We start from the raw sequence: 6000 nt of genomic DNA on the forward strand, positions 1-6000 counted from the left end.
AAAGATAGGAAGGAGAAAAACAAAAGTGGCAGTCAGAGAAATCAGCGGTTTAAATCAAACATGGCCACAGTAAATAATAATTCTAATAGGTCTAAGAGCATTAAAAAAACAAGCCTGAAGACTTTGTGTCTTAATGTGAGGAGCATTTGTAATAAGGTGGATGAATTGGCTGCGCAAATAGAGGTAAACGAATATGATTTGGTTGGGATTACGGAAACATGGCTCAAGGATAGCCAAGACTGGGAACTCAACATCCAGGGGTATTCGATATTCAGGAAAGATAGGCAAAAAGGAAAGGGAGGTAGGGTAGCATTACTGGTTAAAGAAGGGATTAACACAATTGTAATGAAGGATATTAGCTCTGATGATGTGGAATCTGTATGGGTAGAATTGAGAAATACTAAGGGGAAAAAAACATTAGTGGGAGTGGTATGTAGACCTCCAAACAGTAAGGCGGAGGTTGGGGATGGCATTAAAAGGGAAATTAAAGAAGCGTGCAATAAGGGCACAGCAGTCATCATGGGTGACTTTAATCTACATATAGATTGGGCTAACCAATATGTCGAGGATCCAACCAGAGATCAGGCCATCTTAGACTGGGTATTATGTAACGAGAAAGGATTGATTAGCAATCTTGTTGTACGAGGCCCCTTGGGTCGGAGCGATCATAATATGATAGAATTCTTCATTAAGATGGAGAATGAAGTAGTTGACTCAGAAACAAGGGTCCTCAATTTAAATAAAGGAAACTACGATGGTCTGAGAAGCAAGTTGGGTAGGATTGATTGGGGAATGGCACTCAAAGGGGTGACGGTGGATAGGCAATGGCAAACATTCAAAGACCGAATGGATGAACTACAGAAGTTGTTCATCCCAGTTTGGCATAAAAATAAAACAAAAAAGGTGACTCAACCGTGGGTAACAAGGGAAATTAGGGATAGCATAAGATCCAAGGAGAGGACATACAAATTGGCCAGAAAAAGCAATAACCCTGAGGATTGGGAGCAGTTCAGGATTCAACAAAGGAGGACAAAGGGATTAATTAAGAAAGGGAAAATAGAATATGAGAGTAAGCTTGCAGGGAACATAAAAACTGACTGTAAAAGCTTTTATAGATATGTGAAGAGAAAAAGATTGGTGAAGTCAAGCGTAGGTCCCTTGTAGTCAGAATCGGGGGAATTTATAATGGGGAACAAAGAAATGGCAGACCAACTAAATACATGTTTTGGTTCTGTCTTCACAAAGGAGGACACAAATAACCTCCCAGAAATACCGGGGAACATAGGGTCTGATGAAAGGGTGGAACTGAAAGAAATCAGTATTTGTAGGGAAATGGTGTTAGGAAAATTGATGGAACTGAAGGCCGATAAATCCCCAGGGCCTGATAATCTACATCACAGGGTACTTAAGGAAGTGGCCCTAGAAATAGTAGATGCATTGCTGGTCATCTTCCAGAACTCGATAGACTCTGGAACAGTACCCATATATTGGAGGGTAGCTAATGTTACCCCACTATTCAAAAAAGGTGGCAGAGAAAAAGCGGGGAATTATAGACCGGTAAGCCTGACATCGGTAGTGGGGAAAATGCTAGAGCCCATTATAAAAGATGTAATAGCAGAGCACTTGGAAAGCAGTGACAGGATCGGACAAAGTCAACATGGATTTACAAAAGGTAAATCATGCTTGACTAATCTACTGGAATTTTTTGAGGATGTAACTGGTAAAATAGATAAGGGAGAACCAGTGGATGTGGTGTATTTGGACTTTCAGAAGGCTTTTGATAAGGTCCCACATAAGAGATTAGCGTGCAAAATTAAGGCACATGGGATTGGGGGCAAGGTATTGACTTGGATAGAGAACTGGTTGGCAGACAGAAAGCAAAGAGTTGGAATAAACGGGTCGTTTTCCAAGTGGCAGGCAGTGACTAGTGGGGTACCGCAGGGATCGGTCCTAGGACCCCAGCTGTTCACAATATATATTAATGATCTGGACGAGGGAATTGGATGTAATATCTCCAAATTTGCAGACGACACAAAGCTGGGTGGGAGGGTATGCTGCGAGGAGGGTGTCGTGAAACTCCAGTACGATTTGGACAGGTTAGGTGATTTGGCAGAAACATGGCAAATGCACTATAATGTGGATAACTGTGAGGTTATCCACTTTGGTGGCAAAAACAGGAAGGCAGATTATTATTTGAATGGCAATAGATTGGGAGAAGGGGAAGTGCAGAGAGACCTGGGTGTTCTTGTGCACCAGTCGCTGAAGGTAAGCATGCAGGTGCAGCAGGCGGTTAAGAAGGCAAATGGTATGTTGGCCTTCGTAGCAAAAGGGTTCGAGTACAGGAACAAGGATGTCTTGCTGCAGTTGTACAGGGCCTTGGTGAGACTGCACCTTGAGTATTGTGTGCAGTTTTGGTCGCCTTACCTGAGGAAGGATGTTCTTGCCATGGAAAGAGTGCAGCGAAGATTCACCAGGCTGATACCTGGGATGGCAGGAATGACGTATGAGGAGAGATTGTTTCGATTGGGCTTATACTCACTGGAGTTTAGAAGATTGAGAGGGGATCTCATCGAAACCTATAAAATTCAGTCAGGCCTAGACAGACTAGATGCTGGAAGGATGTTCCCGATGGTCGGGGAGTCCAGAACCAGGGGTCATATTCTAAGGATAAGGTGCAGGACATTTAGGACTGAAATGAGGAGGAATATCTTCTCCCAGAGAGTGGTGAACCTGTGGAATTCTCTGCCACAGAGGGCGGTGGAGGCCAGTTCATTAAATATATTCAAGAAAGAGTTGGATATATTTCTTAAGGCTAAAGGGATCAAGGGATATGGGGAGAAGGCAGGGACAGGGTACTGAATTTGAATGATCAGCCATGATCCCATTGAATGGCGGAGCAGGCTCGAAGGGCCGAATGGCCTACTCCTGCTCCTATCTACTATGTTTCTATCCTTTTTCTTTACATAATACCCAGTCTAAGATGGCCTGATCTCTAGTTGGTTCCTCGACATATTGGTCCAGGAAACCATCCCATATACACTCCAGTCCTAGTGCGAGCAAGCACTGAGTGTGAGTGATCAGAGAGTGCTGTGAGTTTGGGTAAGTGTGAGAGTTCTTTAATTGTTATTTCTCTTTAAATCATTCTTGATAAGATTACTTAAGCAGTTTAAGTAAAGGGGAAAAGTTAAATATTTGGGATTCTGTTGGTTTAAGAAGAGTAAAACAAGGTTACACTGCAGTAGGAGTAAATTGGCACAGCAGGCAGTGGAAACCAGTTTTCTAACCAATCAGCAGGGGTGACTCATTTGGCTGTAAACATACAAACAGTATAAAAAGACCAGTCCTACTGCGAGCAATCACTGAGTGCGAGTCATCAAAGAGTGCTGTGAGTTTGGGTAAGTGTGAGTTAGGGCAAGTGGGGTGTTAGGTGCTCTTTTCAAACTTTAACTCTGTGGGTTGTAGTTAATAAGGCCTTTCTGGTGCAGAGTGACTGTTGGTAAACCATTTAACTGGTGTAATTAGAGAGATTGATTTAATTTAAATCCAATTAATTAAAGGGGATACTAGCATCTAAAATTGGGCAGAGGGTGTTCATAACTAACAATAAAAAATTTAATTAATTACATAGAATGGAGCAGGTGATGTGTTACTGTTGCGAGATGTGGGAGCCGGTGGACCCCATTGAGGCTCACGGTGATTACGTCTGTGACAAGTGTCTGCTGCTACAGGAACTCCAGCTCCGTGTTGATGAGCTGGAGTCTGAGCTTCAGACACTGCGACACATCAGGGAGGGGGAGAAGTACCTGGACTCTGTGTATCAGGAGGTGGTCACACCTATGAAGTTAATTAATTCAGATGTAGCCCATGGTCAGGGACAGGACGGTGTGACTACGAGTGAGGCAGGTACGGGGATCCAGGAGGTAGAGCTGGAGGAGCTGCAGCCCTTGCTCTTGTCCAACAGGTTCGAGGTTCTTACTCCCTGTGGGGACAGGAGCAGGGACTGCAGGGAGGATGAGCAACCTGGCCACAGCACCGTGGAACGGGGGGCCATTCAAGAGGGGGGAGTAAATAGAAATGTTGTAGTGGTAGGGGATAGTATTATTAGGGGGATATATAGAGTTCTCTGCAGCCGAGAGCGAGAGTCCCGAAGGCTGTGTTGCCTACCTGGTGCCAGGGTTAAGGACATCTCCTCTGGGCTGGAAAGAAACTTGCAGTGGGAGGGGGTGGATCCAGTTGTCGTGGTCCATGTTGGTACAAACGACGTAGATCGGACTAGGAAGCCGGTTCTGTTAAAGGAGTATGAGCAGCTAGGGGTCAAATTAAAAAAAACAGCCTCAAGGGTAATAATCTCTGGATCATTACCTGAGCCACGAGCGAATTTGGCTAGGACAAATAAAATTAGAGAGTTAAATGCGTGGCTCAAAGACTGGTGTAGGAGAAATGGGTTTTGCTTCCTGGGACACTGGCACCAGTACTGGGGCAGGAGGGAGCTGTTCCGTTGGGACGGGCTTCACTTGGCCAGTGCTGGGACTAGAGTCCTGGCAGATCATATAACTAGGGCTCTAGAGAGGGCTTTAAACTAACTAGTGGGGGGGAGGTTCCTAGAGAGCAAATAATAAAAATGACAACAGAGAAGGTCATAGACTTAGGTAGCAGTGGGGAAATTAAAAACCAGAGTGTGTCAGGAAAGGGCAGAAGGTATGGAGTAAAAGGTAAAGTAATAAAAAGGGCAAAAGCAGGAACTAAGTGTCACAAAACATATTTGAAAGTTCTCTATCTGAATGCACGTAGCATTCGTAACAAAATAGACGAGTTAATGGCACAAATAACTACATATGGGTATGATCTTGTGGCCATTACAGAAACATGGCTGCAGGGTGACAATGCCTGGGAATTAAACATACCAGGTTATTTAACGATCAGGAAGGACAGGCAGGAAGGAAGGGGAGGTGGGGTGGCTATGTTAATAAAGGAAGGAATCACTGTAATACAGAGAAATGATATTGGGTCAAAAGATCAGGATAATGAAACAGTTTGGGTGGAGGTAAGGAATAATAAGGGGAAAAAAACACTAGTGGGCGTAGTCTATAGGCCTCCGAACAGTTGCAACTCTGTTGGACGGAGAATCAATCAGGAAATAGTTGAGGCTTGTAATAAGGGAACATCTATAATTAAGGGGGATTTTAACTATCATATTAATTGGACAAATCAAATTGGGCAGGGCTTCCTTGAGGATGAGTTCATTGAGTGTATTAGGGATGGGTTTCTTGAGCAGTATGTAACTGAATCGACCAGGGGGCAAGCAACCTTAGATCTGGTCCTGTGTAACGAGACAGGATTAGTTAAAAATGTCCTAGTAAAGGATCCCCTTGGAATGAGTGACCATAACATGGTTGAATTCCATATTCAATTAGAGGGTGAGAAGGTTGGATCTCAAACAAGCGTGCTAAGCTTGAATAAAGGAGACTATGAAGGTATGAGAGCGGAATTGAGTAGAGTGGATTGGGAAAATAGATTAAAGGGTAAGACGATACATGATCAGTGGTGTACATTTAAGGAGTTATTTTACAACTTCCAAAAAATATATATTCCACTGAGAAGAAAAGGGTGTAAAAGAAAAGACAGCCATCCGTGGCTAAGTAAAGAAATTAAGGATAGTATTCGACTAAAAACAAGGGCATATAAGGTAGCCAAATCTAGTGGGAGGATAGAGGATTGGGAAAACTTTAAAAGACAGCAAAAAATAACAAAAAGATTGATTAAGAAAGGGAAGATAGATTATGAAAGTAAATTAGCAAAAGATATAAAAACAGATAGTAAGAGTTTTTATAGTTATATAAAAAGAAAAAGGGTGGCTAAAGTAAATGTTGGTCCCTTAGAGGATGAGACCGGGAAATTAATGGTGGGAAATATGGAGATGGCAAAAACACTGAATGAGTATTTTGTATCAGTCTTTACAGTAGAGGACACTAAGAATATCCCAACACTGGACAAACAGGG

Source organism: Somniosus microcephalus, chromosome 1 (assembly GCF_052327205.1).
Source record: "Somniosus microcephalus isolate GS21.2 chromosome 1, FLI_Smic_1.0, whole genome shotgun sequence".
Classification (NCBI taxonomy): Eukaryota; Metazoa; Chordata; class Chondrichthyes; order Squaliformes; family Somniosidae; genus Somniosus; species Somniosus microcephalus.